The following is an 18,661-nucleotide window of genomic DNA, read 5'->3' as shown; positions in this document are numbered from 1 at the left end:
ACTCCTCTGTATCCAGTCAAGAAGAGAACTCTTGATAAGAGTTCTATGCCCAAATATCGTATGGTACATGATTTAAGAGAAATAAACAAAGTTCTAGATCCAATCACCCCAGTTGTACCCAATCCTCATACGTTACTATCACAGATACCAGCCAGTTCTCAAGTATTTACTGTAATAGATCTTTCAAATGCATTTTTCTCGGTTCCTTTACACCAAGATAGTTGGCATTTGTTTGCATTTACATTTAAGGGCAAACAGTTGGCGTGGACACGCCTTCCACAGGGAATGATACACTCCCCTACTCTTTATTCAAATGCCCTACAAACAGTCCTTCAGAGGTTTGAACCCGAACCACAGGTAGTAATTTTGCAGTATGTGGATGACCTACTACTTTGCTGCCCAGATCTAGAAACTGCAGAAAGGTCCACTGTGAGTTTACTATGTTTTTTAGAAAAAGAAGGGTGTAAAGTGAATAGACAAAAGCTACAAGTTTGTCAGACCAAAGTGGTCTTTCTAGGTCATTGCATTTCTCAAGGTAAAAAGCATCTTACACCACAAAGAACTGAAGCAATAAGACAGATGAATGAGCCTAGAAATCATAAACAGCTACGAGCATTTTTAGGAATAGTGTCTCATTGTAGACAATGGATTATACATGCCAGTCAACTAATGCAACCACTGTATGACTGTGTAAAAAGTGAACCTTATTTGTTGACAAAAGAAGGTCAGATTTCGTTCCAACAATTAAAAGATGCCCTTGTTTCAGCTCCAGCGTTAGGGCTACCAGACTACACCAAACCGTTTCAGCTTATGGCTGCAGAAGTTGATTCCCATGCTACAGGAGTTCTTACCCAGAAGCATGCAGGGAAACAAAGACCAATTGCATATCTTTCAGCAAGGTTAGATCCCGTAGCTAGAGCAGCGCCAACCTGTGTACGTGTAGTTGTTGCTGTCTCACTATTGTTGGACAAAGCATCAGAAATTGTCCTAGAGTATCCACTCACAGTTCAAACTACACATGATGTTTATGGGATATTAAACCAGGTCCAACCAAAACACATTTCCATGGCCAGACATTTGCGGCTACAGTGTTCTTTGTTGCTCCCCTCTACTATCACATTTGCTAGGCTTCAGACTCTCAATATAGCTACACTGCTACCTCTCGAGTCTGAAGGGGGGAATAAGGACACTGATCCACACGCAAATTTTTTCCCTACAGACACACATGATTGTACAGAGCTCATTTTACAAGAAACGGTAGGCTTACCCAATGTATCCGAAACACCACTTCAAAATCCAGATTTAGAGCTGTTTATAGATGGTAGTAGGTTTGCAGATGACACAGGTAACTTCCATACAGGGTATGCAGTTGTGTCAGAATCTGAAACTCTCAAAGCAGAACCACTTCCACCGAAACAGTCTGCACAAGAAGCAGAACTAACAGCATTGATTGAAGCTCTTAAAATAGCTGAGAACCAGACAGCTAATATATACACTGATTCTAGGTATGCACATGGTATTGTGTTTGATTTTGGAGTAATCTGGAGAGCTAGAGGTTACATGACAGCGTCAGGACAACCTGTAAAACATGCTTCTCTGATCAAACAGATCTTAGAGGCTGCACAAGAAACAAAAGAAGTAGCAGTAATCAAGGTAGCTGCACATGTGAGACTCGACACTAGGGAATCTAGGGGAAATGATAGGGCTGATAAAGCAGCCAAAGCAGCAGCTGTCAAACCCTTACAACAGGTTCATACTGTAAACCCCACAGAAAATACTGAAGATAGACTGAGACAAGCACAGGAAGATGCAGGAGAAGAGGAGAGGGACAGGTGGAAAAAGGAAGGGGCAGAAGAACAAGCGGGAATTTGGAAGAAAGATGGACTAATATGTCTACCTAGAGCCTGGTATCCGATTGTAGTTGGTGGACTGCACCACCCTACTCATGTGTCTGCAAATGCAATGACACTACTGGCAAAGCAAGTCTGGTTGGCTCCAGGTTTTGGTAACTATGCAAGAGACTATTGTGCTGCATGCGCTATATGCCTGGCACATAATCCCGGACAGACAACAAAGACCCCTATGAAGCACCACGTCCGACCTCTCTACCCGTTTCAGCGATTACAAATAGACTTTATCCAGCTGCCAAAAAGTAATGGGTATGAGTATGTGTTGGTATGTGTGGACATGTTCTCGGGGTGGCCAGAGGCCTATCCAGTTCGGAAGGCTTCAGCTAAAAACACTGCTGTAAAGCTAGTTGCCGAACTGATACCCCGTTACGGTCTCCCTGAAGTGATCGAGTCAGATAGGGGTACTCATTTCACTGGAGAAATATTTCAAAATGTACTGAAAATGTTGGGTGTTGAAAGTCAGTTACACACTCCGTACCATCCTCAAAGTTCTGGTAAGGTGGAACGCATGAATGGAACTTTAAAATTAAAAATACAGAAAGCCATGGCTGAAACAGGAAAGCCTTGGACAGAATGCCTTCCACTGGCCCTTTACTCAATACACAATACCCCAAGGGGTAAGACTAAACTGTCTCCATATGAAATTTTGTTTGGCAGGACTGCCAATTTAGGATGTTATTTTCCACAGCAACTTGTGTTAAATATTGAGTCATTGACTTCTTATGTGCAAAATCTTCAGAAACAATTAACTAAGGTGCATGCACAAGTTTTTGCTTCCCTTCCAGATCCTGACAACACAGAAGGAAGTCACAAGTTGGAACCAGGTGATCAAGTCTATGTAAAAAGACACACCAGAAAGGCTCTAGAACCAAGGTTTGACGGACCCTTCCAAGTCCTGTTGACAACACCTACATCAGTCAAGCTTGAAGGAAAGGCATCATGGATACATGCAAGCCATTGCAAGAAAAGCAGTATAAACTCATGATATTGATGTTAATAATGATAACCTCAACGGAGGCGTGGGATAGACTGAATTCTCTAGCCCCTTTGAACAATAGATTCGTACAACATCATAGAAAATTAGTGCATGACTTGTTAAACAATACACAAACCCTGACAGATTGTTGGATCTGTACCCATTCGCCGGTATCAGCCACAAGTATACCTTTTCTAGCAGTTCCCGTATTAGCAGAAGAAATATTCGCTTGGCCTAATTGTTCAGACAACCTGGCCAACAACCAAATTGGTAATGCTAGGCTGTGGAATACTACAATCGCCATACCAATTGTGGGATGGGTAGAATTTCCTTGGTGGCAGGGTAATCTCTCAGGGAGTAACACACATCTACAATATTTAGCATTTAGGGGAGGAAAATGGGTACCTAGAAATAAGACTGGATTAACTAATTTAGGACAGGTCCCCACAGAAAATCTACAGCTTAGTTTCAGTACAACCGTCCCCCCCTCTGATGCTTTCAAACCTGTAGTATTGGAAAGATACATACATAATAGAAAATGGAAACATTCTAAATTGTTCCCCCAAGGTGATGCAAACAGTTGTACAAGTAAGCTGGGGAACCTGGTTTGTAATGAATCCAATGAGTATATCAAAGGAATGCCTGTATGTGGGAATCCCGCAGCCGGGTACTGTAGCCCCTTGGGACAAAAACCCTCTTGGTGTATGCTTCAGAATGTATCTAGATTTGTGGACTTGGCTCACAGATTGGTATTGCAGCACTCAGCTCTATGGGATCTGCCTGAAGGTACATTTTGGATATGCGGAGAAGGAGCATATAAATGGCTTCCCGTAGGTATAAAGGGTACTTGTACATTAGGACGCCTAACCCCGGCTACATTCATAATTTCAAATAAACAAGTGAATATGCAAGCCGTGCCCAAGCACACACTGTATAAAAGAGCTGCAGATAACTCACCACGTCCCTCGGGGAGGCCACATATAGTACAAATGGGAATTCCTAACAAAATTGCTAGTACCATTTTTATTTATCCTATGTTAACACAGATGTGGGATAAATTAGTTAGAGCCACGGATTATCTAGATGATCAGATCTGGGATATATTGGATATACTAAACACTAGTATAGCTGTACAGAATCAGCTTATAATAGTCACTAACCAACATACCCTGGTATTGGATTACCTAACTGCCTCACAAGGGGGTATGTGTCAAATCATCGGACCCACCTGCTGTCATTATATAGACCCGAATAGTACTATGAGTATGACATTTAAATTAAAGGACGTACGACTCAGAGATCAGTATGACAAAGACAATGACCAGAATAAGGATAGCTGGTGGTCAGATTCCTTTTCTTTTCTTAACCCAGCCAACTGGTTCAGAGGAATCGGTGGGTGGGTTGCTGGGATTATGCAGAGCATAATACATATAGTTATGATTATTGTAGTCATATACGTACTATTCCAGATTGTGCTCAAGAGTATCTCAGTATGCACAGATAAACTTTGTGTAATAGATGCAAGAGTATAAAGTTTTTTTCCTTCTTCTCTTATGTTATCCTTTGCTAATACTGATTATTGCGCTTATTTTGCTATCCCTTTGTAATATCTGTACTTATTGCAAAACAAAGAAAAGGTTGCGAGAGTTAAACGGAAGAATTAATACTAGATTTGATTCTCTTATTGAATACAAGCATGTACATGTGTAATACCAAATAAAGGCTTTGTCTTTGGCCCTGTGGTAATAAAATAAATAAAAGAAAATGTCAAAGGGGGGAATTGTGGAGATCAGACTGAACTAAAGGAATCCATCTTGTCTTCTTCCTGAGAAATCTCGCTTACAACAAGATACATTTCTGCTGACTTGACATTTCCTTTTATGGAAGTAATCATGTGTGCATTCCTTCTTACAATAGCAGCCTTTCATTCACCTTCCAGATGATGTAACTTTCTACTGATAAAGACTGGTATAGATTGTTTATGTAAGAGATAGTGAAATATGAGCGCTTGTGCGCATGTCTGTAAAAGAATAATTCTTTTCTATATAAAGGGAGGGCAAAGCCCAGAGAGAGAGATGTGCTCCTGGGCTTCCCTTGTATATGATCACACAATACCTTGTTTGCGTGTCATTTACTCAGGATCCCTACCTCTAGTAAGCCAGGGACTGAGAAGGACTTAACAGATTTAATAAGGAGAATATTGTATGTCCTGGTCACACACCAGTTGCATTTTCTTGATCTCTGAACTGGACAGAACGCCTTCAAGGGTCTTGATCCGTTCTAGTATCCAGGGGTATGGCGATACATAGAACAGCTACTACAAGCCAGTTAGTGAAGGCGTGCTTGGCCTTAACGTGTAGCAAGGGCCCAGCTGGATCCGATAGCGCTAGGACCGTCCAGAAAGGAGTTATGATCTTTCATAGATTTTAGGAGACTTAAGGTACCGTCACACATAACGATATCGTTGCTTTTTGTGATGTAGCAACGATATCGTTACCGAAATCATTATGCGTGACAGCGACCAACGATCAGGCCCCTGCTGGGAGATCGTTGGTCGCTGGGGAATGATCTCCCTTGCGTAGGCGTGTACTATGGAGGACAGAGAATGAACTTCAATCCAATATTGCAGCCAGCATGCTGCCAGCGGGTAAGGAAAAGGTGAATCAAAAACCCCGCCTCCATGGCTGAAGATTGTTCCCTCCAAATTCAGGTGACAGTGTCCCTTTAATCACTGTCTCCTATGAATTCCGGCTACAGGATGTCTTTCACAGAAGTACCGTCAAGACCGACACAGGGGTCTTCAACAGACCCCCTGCCATCACGTCAACCAGGGTTGGACTGACCTTTTGTGGAAATCCTCGGTGACCCCTTGTTGTGGACTACACAGAGAGAGGGGGAAGAAGAGAAAAAAGACATGCAGTTTTAAGAGGCATGGGCCCTTTAAGAGCGCAGGCAGAGTATTGCAGGGGCGCGCACATCATGTTTACTACCTGAACAGTCATGTCGTACGCTCGATGACAATTGTGCATCTGACATCGCCGGCGTATGATGTCGCTGTCAGGCGCCACCTGCAATGGGCACACTCATGTCACCATTTTAACATGAGCGTGTTGGGAGCACAGGCGACTAAGGTATTTTTTTTTTCTGTAGATGCAGCATGGTGCAGGGTACGGAATGGATATATGAGAGGGGGGCAGGACATGGGACACATGGGGGGCTAGGATGGATATATGGGGGGGTGTAGAAGGGAAGTGCCCCAAAATGTATATCTTTACATAGAGATGTGATTAGTGATATAATTCTACCACATGTGTACCCAGAAGCTCTCTCATCCAGCCTGCAAAGTAGGTCTACCATGAGCTGGTAAGACAGGTTATTGAGGGGATGTACCTTTGCCAGTGGACAATAGACTTGTGACCTCATTCTCCACACCTGGGGCTGGACACACCTCTTTTAGCTGGTCACATAAAAGGGACAAGAGCATGTGCTGTGGGCTCTTTTGCTTTGGCTGCATCCTGGAACAATATGGACCCACATGGCTGAGTATAACTCCCAAACAGCATGCCCGCTGTCTTGGGGTCAAATTCGACACCAAACTTTCCTTTACTCCCTATATTCGATCACTCACTCGCTCCTGTCACCTGCATCTTAAAAACATCTCCAGAATCCGACCTTTTCTCACCTTTCAAACTGCTAAGACTCCTACTGTTGCTCTTATTCATTCTCGTCTGGACTACTGCAACTCTCTTCTGATCGGTCTCCCTCTTTCCAAACTTTCTCCTCTCCAATCCATCTTGAATGCGGCAGCCAGGGTCATATTTCTGTCCAGCCGCTTCACCGATGCCTCCATCTTGTGCCAGTCATTATACTGGCTACCCATTCACTACAGGGTCCAGTATAAACTCATCTCTCTCACCCACAAAGCTCTCCACAGTTCTGCACCGCCTTATATCTCCTCTCTCATCTCCATCTATCGCCCTACACGTGCCCTCCGTTCTACAAATGACCTAAGACTAACATCCCCCGTAATCCGAACCTCGCATCTCTGTCTCCAAGACTTCTCTCGTGCTGCGCCAGCTCTCTGGAATGCACTTCCCCAGACGATCAGACTGATACCTAGCCCCGACCTATTCAAGCGCGCTTTAAAAACCCATCTCTTCAAACAAGCCTTCCACATCAACTACTCAGTAAACTAACTTTGTCCTGTTCCCTCCTTCCAAATATCTGCATGTGAATCTGCACCCTACTATTCATCTGTCTCCACACCCTCCATGCACACGATAACTGCACTTGATACTTGACTATTGCACTTAAAAACACGGGCTGATGACCGGATCATGCAGCTTTATATGAAAATCCCTATTTATTATAATTGCCAGACCTGAAATAACAAGCACTTTTCACCTATTGTGTCCGCCCATTTCCTTGTAGATTGTAAGCTTGCGAGCAGGGACCTCACCCCTAATGTCACTGTTTAAATTGTCTTAACTTGTACTGAAATTGTAAAGTGCTGCGGAATATGTTGGCGCTATATAAATAAAATTATTATTATAAAAAATTATTATTATACTCTACTTACTAGGCCTTAGGGATAGTAAGCTAGAGATGGGAGGGCTAATATTGTATGTGTGATTTGGGTAATTTGGGCAGTTAATTGTGGGTTATTACTGTATGATATTGTTGTGATACTACTGTATACTGTGGTGATATTACTGTATCAGAATTGCAGTATCCATATATTTGTGTATGTGTATATTTATAGCTATTGAAAGTCGCCAGCTTGGGTATAAATACATATGTATGTTATAGACTGCAGACTTGTGTGTGTAATAAATACCCTTCATTGATGCACGGTTTTGTCTCCGTTAGTATGTAATATAAGGAAAAGATTACGTTGAGGCATATTAAGTGGATATTAATTACTAATAGTCAAGTTCGGCATTAATAGTTATCGGACCTCAATAGAGGTGCAGGGAGTGTTCCCCCTTTTATAACCATAAGGGTTAATATTTTGTGGTGGATGTCCCGTCCTTTACAATGGCGAGCTACATGCCCACTGTTTAGATTTTGTTTTTCATGTTTTGCTATGTGAATTTCTGGTCATTGTCTGAACTGATCAGGCCATAGGGACGTGGACAGATTACATTGATGCAGGGTGTACTGTTGTGTAATTCTGTGCATTCAGATCGCTGATAGTTCAGACAGGTGACGCGGATTTTCAATACAAGCTATACATGGAACAAAATCAATAACAGAGAACCTGTCTTCTGATTTTTAACGTTTTTCTTTTTTCCTTGTTTGATAATCTTTGAGAGTTTGGGGTGATCTTTACCAGTCCATTCTTCCAAAGAGTCAGTCGTTCTCAAGGGAAAAGTCCAGCTGGTCAAGAAAAGGTGTTCCAGAGATAAAAGGACCTTTTCAAGCAGCAGAGAAGGGACAAGGAAGATGACCAAGATGGCTTCCGGAAGCGTGAGTATGGACTCATCGACCCTTAAAAGATTAGCATAGCACAGTAAATTTCATCCAGTAACCCCCACTATACCCAAATCTGCAGAATTGCTATGGTCTGCCCTACTGGAAAGCAAGAGCACAAGAAGAGGATTCGGAGATCCTCCAAAAATTTGAAAAAACAGCAAAACAAGGCAGAGATGCTTACCTGCTTAGGCCTCTAAACAAATGCACTATCACGATGCAGTGGACCCATGTGGTTAAGATGGAGACAACAAAGGTGCAGCATAACCGATGAGGCAGCCACTCACAACCTGCCAAACTAATGGAGGGGGTGGCTGCTTGGCACATTGCTGCACATAAAAGACTTGTATGTGGCGCTGTTCAGAAAATGGAGATGCACAGCATTCAGGCAAGCCTAGTAGTGACACCCTTCTATTAGATCAGGCGGGCCTGCCCAGCTCTAACCAAATGCACCCCATGTGAACAGACACCACAGTTTACAAGACAAAAATGGGCCCAACTGCACCCCAAAAAAATTTGTGAGGTATTAGTTTATATTTTGGCCAAAATACGCAAGCTCGTAACCCGCGTCAAGGGTGTTTTTTGCACTTTTTTTTTTTTGCACTAAGACACCAAAATAGGGATCAGAACTATCGATCAATGCATGCATCCCTCCCCTTTGCATTTCCCCTCCATACTTCATCCTGGGACCACCCACCACCCGGTGGGTCCATTGCTGATGAGATGCTCACTTTCATGTTTTACCGTAGGTTTGGGCCAGTTTTAGGTGGGCTCAACCTTGTTTATTTTTGGTCCACTAACCCTGCATCACATCCTGTCACCTAAATATCTGCTTGTGGGCCCCTGGTTTTGTTTCCTCTGTACCCTTACCCGTGCCTTGGTGACTACTCTACGCTGAAATGTCGTGGTCCACACCGGCAACTCCGAGCATACATCTGCGTTACACTGCACCTGAACCTGAGCCTCCCGACACTGCAGTCTAGCGAGCATTCTATTTTACCCTGACCCCCAGCCACTTCCTTGGTCGGTGCGCATGTCCCTAGTCGCCTCAGAGACCACACATTCCCGGTTCTTCCCAGCACCCTTTCTTTTTGCACGTTTCTTATACCTGCGTCTCCGTGTGGGACCCTGAATCTGAGCTGTCCCGAATTTAGCAGGGAACACCTCCAGCTCGGGGTTCAATGGGGTCCCCACTACCTCTACTGCCACAACCTCTAGGGGGAGCCTATTGGGGTTACAATCTTTCCCTAAATTGGCGACCCCTGTGGCAGACATCTTTAGCATCTTTGGGTTTTGCACCCGGCACAACGTTTTCCGTGAGAGGGTTGACCATGGTCTCCCATAGGGACAAGTCTCTTCCCAACACAGTCCCATATGGAAGGGTCTTCTGCCCTCCCACCAAATGTTTAAAGTCCCCACATGATGTGGAAAATTTAACTTCCACAGTTGGATATTTATGGGCTTTCCCATCGATTCCCATCACCTTCACCTTCCGTCCTTTGGGGTTGTCACCAGTAAGAAGTGACCTATGGACCAAAGTCACAATATTCTCTGTGACCAGAGACTCTGTTTTGGTACCTGTTCGGGAGTACCTGGCACAATCGTGGTTTGTTGCCAACAGTGCCCATAGTGATGGTACACACTGGCTGGGCACACAGACTCATGGTGAGTTTTCCCGCAGTCCATGGGCTCAGATGTCGAACAGTTACTAGCCCCATGCCTAGGCTCTGATACAATGTTCTGAGAGAGAGTTGATTGAGCAGTATAAACTATCAGCAGTTCCAGGGTGCCTAGGTCCCTTAGCCTGACCCAATGCTGCATGGCGGTTAGCAGAGCCCTCACCATACGGTCAACCATGATTTTCCCCATCATTTCCTATAGGGAGAAAAACTCAGGCTGGAGCTATTCCTCCACCAACTGCATTAAAGGGAATCTGTTACCCCAAAAATCGTATATGAGATAAGGCCACCGGCATCAGGGGCTTATCTACAGCATTCTATAATGCTGTAGATAAGCCCCCGATGTAACCTGAAAGGTAAGAAAAAAAAAGGTTATATTATACTTACCCAGGGGCGGTCCTGCTCCCATGGGCGTCGCGGTCCGAGCCCGGTGCCTCCTATCTTCATACGATGACGTCCTCTTCTTGTTTTCCTGCCGTGGCCCCGGCACAGGCGTACTTTGTCTGCCCCGTTGAGGGCAGAGCAAAGTACTGCAGTGCGCCTGCGCCGGGCCTCTGACCTTTCCCGACGCCTGCGCACTGCAGTACTTTGCTCTGCCCTCCACAGGGCAAAGTACGCCTGCAGCGGAGAAATAGCTTCCTGCCCCGGCCACCTTTGGGGTAGCTCCATCTTCCTGTCTTCTCTTTACCTCCGTACTGAGGAGACTGCTCCTGAGGGGGCTGAAAGGACTTCTTTTTGGCACTCTTTGGCTCTGGCAGCAACTTTTTCTTGTCCGAAACCTCCAATAAATCATCCAATGCAGGCCCGAACATATATTTCCCCTTAAAGGGAATGGAACATAGCTTGATTTTTGGTGCTACGCCCCCACTCCATGAGCTCAGCCGCAGGGCTCATCTCACCGAATTGGATAGGGCTGCTGATCTAGCCGCCACTCTGAGGGACTCTGCCAAAGCGTATGCCAGGAAGGCTGTAGCATTTTGGTGAAGAGGGAGTGAGGCGAGGATGTCTTCTCTGGGGTTCCCTGCTGCCAGGTGTTCTTCCAGCTGCCCCAACCAGCGAGACATTGATCTGGCTACTGATGTAGAGACCGCATTTGTATTTAGCAAGGCCACTGATGTTTCCCAGGATTTCCTGAGGAGGCCCTCCATCTTGCACTCTAGAGTATCTTTTAACTGAGAGGAATCCTCAAATGGCAAGGAAGTTTTCTTGGCTAGCCGGGCAACCTGAACGGCTACCTTGGGCACCTCGGACCAGCATTCTGCAGTCTCGTCATCCACTAGGAATCTATTCTTTAATTCTGAGGGAGTGTTCAGTCTCTTCTCTGGAGTTTCCCACTCTTCCAGCACCAGCTCCCGGATATTCTTGTGTATTGGGAAAAACCGCTTCTTTTTTCATTGGAAGCCTCAGAACATTTCCTCTTGTACTGTACATGCTGGTCTTTCGTCTTCTAATTCCATGGTTCTTCTCATTGCCGTGAGGAATTCCTCCATGTTCACTATGGAAAAGTAGTACCTTTTCTCCTCAATCTCTTGGTCGGAACTCTGCTCGCTTTCTTTCTGAAATTCCTCCGGCATGGACTCCTAGGAGTCGGAACCCTCTTCCTGCTGAATCTGCCTCTTTTTTGCTGCTAGAGGAGCACTAGTGCAACACCCGCTAGGGCCGTAGGGTACTTGGAACCGGGTTGGACGGCTCTTAAAAGGGTGGTCACGACAGCAGTGACCCGGTCCGGGGTCCTGGGCATGCAATAAAAGGGATGAGGGAAATGTTTGTAGGGGATTATTCGTGACTCCACCTGTGATGTTCAGCTAGAGATGGCCAACGCTGCTTAAGGGGACTGCTGGTGTTGCAGCTGAGATGGTTTGACTCCCCACAGGTGGAGAGGGGTCCCAGGGCTACCAGAACAGTCTATGAGGGGTTGTGGATGTTGAGGTGCAAGAATAATTGGAGGACACAGGGATTGTAGTTTCTTTACCTTTAATTGCAGGTGCAGTCTGGAGCACAGGTAACAAGTGGTATTAGAGATCCAGGCAGCCTGGAAGCAGTTCAGAATTCCCGTAGCCAGGTGGTGTTGGAAACCTCCCCTACTGCGCTGCTCTCTGGATTCCAGATGCTTTTAGTTCTCCTCAAGTCCCTCTCTGTCTGTCCACTTAGTGAAACACTACCCACATGGCAGGCAGCTTGAGCCTTTGCCAGGTGTCACTCCCTTGTGGTGACTCCAGGCTCTGATATACGGCTGTCTTCGGGTGTCAGTTGTGGCCAGGAGACCTGCAATCTCCTGTCCTCTGATTTGGCTGCGGGGCATGTAGTTCCCACACAACCACGGACTCTGGTGTCCGCTCTGTTGCGCTAAATCCTGGGGTGAGCTCAGTCACAGCTCCACTCCCAGGCTCTCCTCACATGCTTCCTCTCTTCCCTGTCTCACATTGAACTCACTAACCCCACCTCCAGGACAGAACTTATAGCAAAGCTACTCTGAAACCGGGTTTAGAGCTGCTCATTCTGGCCTGGAGTCAGGAAAGGTGTTGTATACCAGCGTAACTACGAAGGGAATGCCTTCTTGCCACCAGGCATGGCATCACCCCGTAAGGGAGGCAATGCCACTGTGGCAACCTGGCTCCTGGGGTGCCACATTAGGGCCTAGTATTAGCTGGGAGGATGCCAGGGAAGCTTGTATCTCCTGACGTACTATCCCTTTAATGTCTTCTTTAAGGAGGGGTGTTCCTCCTTCAGAACCTTCTCAATACACTCCTGGCATAAGGGTTTCCTATGGGAGGAGAGTCTTTTAGCACATAACGCATATTTGCAGCTAGTGGCTTTGGATTTACTCCTTGGTGCAGGATCCTTGTTCCTCTGAAAGAGAGAAGGTAGAAAGGATTTCAGTAACTCTACCTGCACCATGGAGGGGACCCAATGTCTGTATATGAAGCGCCCCCAGACACAGGGCCACTAGTTCTCGGTACCGGGCCTCTCTGGTTCGGTTCTGAGGCTGTCACGGTGGCTAGACCCGGTCCGCGACCCTGCTAAGGGGCGTCCAAAGAAGGTGGTACAGTCTGTCAGGGGTTCGTGACGCCACCTGTGGTGTTCAGTCAGGATGACCGACGCTGCTGTGGGGTCCGCTGGGGTGATGGAATGGCAGCTGGATGGTATACCTTCCCACAGGTAAAGTATGTCCCCAGGGCTTCCCAGGAAGGTGGATGGTGATGGTGTGAGGTGCAGGCAATAACGAGGACACAGGGTTGCAGTCTCTTTACCTCTTTACTGAAGACTTCAAGATCCTCAATCCAGAGCACGTTTAACAGGGCTATCAGAGACAGGCCGGTCTGATGGGCACTTCCAGAGTTTCCCTCGCAGATAGAAATCGTTGCCTACCACTAGCGCCTGTGTGTTGTAGTTCTACCCTGCTGAGCATTCGGAATAGTCCTCACAACTGCAGTTCTCGTTTCGTTCGTTCTCTACAGCTCTCTCTCGTTAGTTCCAGATGTTGCTAGTTTCTCGTCCCCCAGTATGTTTTGGCTAGGACACACCCGTATGACGGGAAGGCTTGGAGGTCTTCCGGGACCCTAGAGACGCCCCTCTCCCAATGTTGCCCCCTATGTCTTCTTAGGAAATTTAAGGTACACAGCCAACCTATAATTAACTGTCTTGCGGAGTTTGAAGTAAGGCCTGAAGTCAGTTACTCCCGCGTTGTTCCGGCCACCGGCTATGCGCCTCAGTAGGATGTTGCCTCGGTCTCACGGCACGACTCCTACTGGTTCTCCTTTTTGCTAGATCTCGTTTACACTGTTCCACAATATCCTTCCTTTCTTGTCTCTTTCTTAGGATACCGCCGCAAGGAGGTGAAGGCGCGGTTCCGTAACGTTCTGTTCTGTTCGCTAGGCACCTGCCAGGTTCCCACGCCTGACAGGGACCCCCCCTGTGTCTTCTCCCTGCAACACCCCCTGCCACGGGATGTTGCCTGAATCCAACCCAGTCAACTTCTGACTAACTTCCTATCCAACCCCTAGTTGTACCAGTGTGAGGAGGGGCCCAATAAATAAAGCCTTTTGCTCCCCCTAGTGGCCGGAGTGTGAGGTGTAATGTGTGCTGGCGATACCTGGTCAGAATTCCTTCAGTGCCATCAGACGTACCATCACTCCCCTTAGTGGCAGAGTGTCATACTGCAACGACCAGATCTCTGGGGCGTTGCACTCCCCCCCGGTTAAATCCAGTACTCCTGGACTGGGAAGAAGAACAACAATACATAGCAGCAAAAGACATACAAAATTTTTGAAATGCTAAAACAAGTAAATAGAACAATGCTTCCCTTTATGGGATGTGAGAACACTTGAACATTACAAACAAAATTAAATATTTTTAAATAACATGTTGACTATAAATAACTTTCAGTACCCAGCCGGGTATTCTACCAAGTGCAAACTCTGAACAACAAGTTAACTTTTTCCCTTAAGGGCATATAAATTGAACCCACTAAAGGCCTACTATAAAATACTATATAAATAACTCAACTTTTCTTTCCATTCTAACTTCCCCAATGCAGGACCGCTTAGCTCCTTGGCTAGGCCTACTGTCATTGTGCCGACCATCTGTCTACAATTCTCAGGAGGACTCTCTCTCTAACCCCTGTGGGTTCACTTTCAAGCTTTCCTGTCCTCAGTCTCTATCAACATTATCAAACTTTCTAAATTTCAACATTATTAACGTTTCATCTTTTATTAAGGCAATCATGTAAACATTCCCTTTAAGAGGGACCCAAGTCTCTAGAAGGTAGTGCAGATTCTCTCTGCCTGCAAGTCCACTGAAAGCAAGACCTTCTACGTCGTGTCCAGAAGCTTTATCTTCGCAAAGTCTTCTTTCACTTGTAAAACCAGTAGGGAGCACCTTTAAGAAGGTGCAAACTATGTACAAAACAGTTTTGAATCATTCACTGTTCATGATCCAGCAGTCTTTGGGACGATAACTCTGTGCAAAAGTAGAACAAGAACTGTAAACAAAGGGATCCCTTTAAGCCAGGGGTCCCCAACTCCAGGCCTCGAGGGCCGCCAACAGTGCAGGTTTTCAGGATTTCTTTAGTATTGCATCGGTGGTAATGTGATCATCTGCACAGGTGATGATTCCAACCCCTGTGCAATACTAAGGAAATCCTGAAAACCTGCACTGTTTGCGGCCCTCGAGGCCTGGAGTTGGGGACCACTGCTTTAAGCAATAACCCTGGTCGGGTTTAAAGTAGTAGCAACAGCAGGAAAGTTAACTATATACATTTTCGGATCTTCGAGGTTTATTGCTGTGACGGTGGGCTGCACGGCACCAGTCGGAACCGCACACTTCCTGACCGTGGAAGGTTCGTATCGGAATTCTCGTCCAATGCCGTATCACCGTGACGGGTTTGTCCCTCCAGTATGGTCAAGTCATTAACAGGTTTGATGTGGATGTCAATTTTTATAGCAGAGCCTACAGGAGTACCGATACGCACGGTGGTAGGAATGCTAGCATCTGTTAGGTCAAATACCAGGGAACGTCTGTCATTAATCTCAGTCGCGGCAGTAGGGGGCGCCACAGTAGGCTCATATCGTTGGACATTCTTGGCAAACCACCCCTGTTCACTCCGGTGGCGGGTGTAGGTCACATGGTCCCCCCTGCACAAGCTTCGACTAGGGGCCCCACCACGGGACTGAGTTTCCACATTATAGTTGGCAACAAAGATTTCGGTCGGCAGTCCCTGCTCCAGGATGAAACCCCAACCCCTCTTCGGGTGAAAGGCCAACACTGTTCCTCGTCTCACCGGATCCCCTTTGCCGCGTTTAATCTTAGATTTCGGTACTCTTTGAGTAGTCTGCTTCGTTGACTCTCGGTCTTCCCATTGTGCAACTAAGCAGTGTCTGTACTGCTCCCAGGTGAGCCCAACGTAAGAGCCCTCCTGTCTGGACCCGTCTGGCTGAATCCTGGGCGCATCCCATTCAAAGGTCACCCCCTTGGGACTCACATCTAACGGGTCGCCCATAGATATCGGTAGTGGGGGCAGTATCCCTTTCATTGCGTAAAGGGTTGTCACCCCGATCTCGGTAATGGGAGGCTGGTCACAGCTGGGGTGGGGAGCGGTCACCGGAGCTGGATCGGTCGGTGGGTCGGGGTCGCTTTTGGTACCTGCGGCTGATGTGGTTCCACCGATGTCGATCGGCACCGCTGACGAGGACGCTGGAGTCTGCGGTGGCTCTGACCACGGCACTGCCTGTGCGATCTTCTTGCACAGTTCCGACTTCCATTTCTTCGCCGTCCCGTCAGGAGTCGGGTGGTCCGATGCCTCTTCCAGCGACTCCAGGGGATCCGGTTTCCCCTGTGACGGCAAGCCCTGGTCCGGCTCCGCTGGGCTGAGGTGCTCCCGGGTCACTTTGTCGTCGTTCAGGTACCTGCTGGTCGTCAGCTCTGCTCCTGGGTCTGCAGCGGCACACACATGAGGCTCCGCCATTTTCTGGGGTTTGAGCTCCTCCATTCCTGAGCTCGTCATCCTGCAGCCGTAGTCTGAGTGGGCGGAGGCTGCGTTTTCTCGATCTCCCATGACACACCCTCCTTCTCCTGCGCTTCTCGTGGTGCGGCGGTTTTGGCGGGAATCATGCATCAATAGCAATACACAGTCCTTGCAATAAATCACAGTCCAAACACGTTTCAATCACAGTTCCAAGGCACACATGACCCGATTCCTCAGTCTTAAGTACGATCCTGTTCGTGACGCCAAGTTGAAGCGCCCCCAGACACAGGGCCACGAGTTCTTGGTACCGGGCCTCTCTGGTTCGGTTCTGAGGCTGTAACGGAGGCTAGACCCGGTCCGCGACCCTGCTAAGGGGCGTCCAAAGAAGGTGGTACAGTCTGTCAGGGGTTCGTGACGCCACCTGTGGTGTTCGGTCAGGATGACCGACACTGCTGTGGGGTCCGCTGGGGTGATGGAATGGCAGCTGGATGGTATACCTTCCCACAGGTAAAGTATGTCCCCAGGGCTTCCCAGGAAGGTGGATGGTGATGGTGTGAGGTGCAGGCAATAACGAGGACACAGGGTTGCAGTCTCTTTACCTCTTTACTGAAGACTTCAAGATCCTCAATCCAGAGCACGTTTAACAGGGCTATCAGAGACAGGCTGGTCTGATGGGCACTTCCAGAGTTTCCCTCGCAGATGGAAATCGTTGCCTACCACTAGCGCCTGTGTTGTAGTTCTACCCTGCTGAGCATTCGGAATTTTCCTCACAACTGCTGTTCTCATTCGTTCGTTCTGTACAGCTCTCTCTCTCTGCTGTTCTCGGTTCGTTCGTTCTCTACAGCTCTCTCTCTCTCGTTAGTTCCAGATGTTGCTAGTTTCTCATCCCCCAGTATGTTTTGGCTAGGACGCACCCGTATGACGGGAAGACTTGGAGGTCTTCCGGGACCCTAGAGACGCCCCTCTCCCAATGTTGCCCCCTAGGTCTTCTTAGGAAATTTAAGGTAGACAGCCAACCTATAATTAACTGTCCTGCGGAGTTTGAAGTAAGGCCTGAAGTCAGTTACTCCCGCGGTGTTCCGGCCACCGGCTACGCACCTCAGTAGGATGTTGCCTCGGTCTCACGGCACGACTCCTACTGGTTCTCCTTTTTGCTAGATCTCGTTTACACTGTTCCACAATATCCTTCCTTTCTTGTCTCTTTCTTAGGATACCGCCGCAAGGAGGTGCAGGCGCGGTTCCGTAACGTTCTGTTCGCTAGGCACCTGCCAGGTTCCCACGCCTGACAGGGACCCCCCCTGTGTCTTCTCCCTGCAACACCCCCTGCCACGGGATGTTGCCTGAATCCAACCCAGTCAGCTTCTGACTAACTTCCTATCCAACCCCTAGTTTTACCAGTGTGAGGAAGGGCCCAATAAATAAAGCCTTTTGCTCCCCCTAGTGGCCGGAGTGTGAGGTGTAATGTGTGCTGGTGATACCTGGTCAGGAGAATTCCTTCAGTGCCATCAGACGTACCATCACTCCCCTTAGTGGCAGAGAGTCATACTGCAACAACCAGATCTCTGGGGCGCTGCACTGTGGACACGCTGGACAGAACGGCTCCTGTGCGCACAGCTCAAAAAAACGTATCAACCAAATACCCTGTTTTTTCCATCTTTTTACCAGCACTTGCTGTCCACTGTGATTTTTTTGCAACAGAGTGTTTTTGGTTTTACTGTGCTTTTTTGTGTTTTCAAGTCTCTTGGTGGTGTGAACATGTCTCTACGGGCTTGTTCACTGTGCGCGCAGCTCATGTGTTCTGGTTTTACATAAATGTTTATTGGCTGTGTAGCAGACACCAAACATGCGGAGTGGGGATTCAAATTTCAGATCCGAGCAACAGCTAATGCTCACCGAGTATTTCCAAGCACCCAGATACTCAAATGATATCTAAGTATCACCGAGCACATTCGCTCATCCCTAGTAATTACATGACTATCTGTTACTGACAAATTGTACAAAAACATATGTAGTGTCTCCCAGTCGGAGTTATTTTTGATGATCAACAAAATAAGATTTTCCAGTAATTTATTTTTCACACTGTCGGTATGATAATGGTTTCTCTCTGTGTAGAATTTTTGATGTTTAAAGGGGATGTCCACTTCTTGGACAAACCCTTCTC

At 47.0% G+C, this 18,661-nt stretch overlaps 1 protein-coding gene across 1 annotated transcript in view; it reads right to left on the bottom strand.

Moving 5' to 3' along the window:
* LOC138666512 (zinc finger protein 721-like) overlaps positions 1-18,661 on the bottom strand; it is a 620,944-nt gene that overhangs the window by 395,911 nt on the left and 206,372 nt on the right. The gene's annotated exons all lie outside the window — the stretch shown is intronic.

This window comes from Ranitomeya imitator, chromosome 2, assembly GCF_032444005.1.
Source record: "Ranitomeya imitator isolate aRanImi1 chromosome 2, aRanImi1.pri, whole genome shotgun sequence".
Taxonomy (NCBI): domain Eukaryota; kingdom Metazoa; phylum Chordata; class Amphibia; order Anura; family Dendrobatidae; genus Ranitomeya; species Ranitomeya imitator.
The sequence above is the reverse complement of the archived record's forward strand: the minus strand, read 5'-3'. Positions and strand labels throughout refer to the sequence as shown.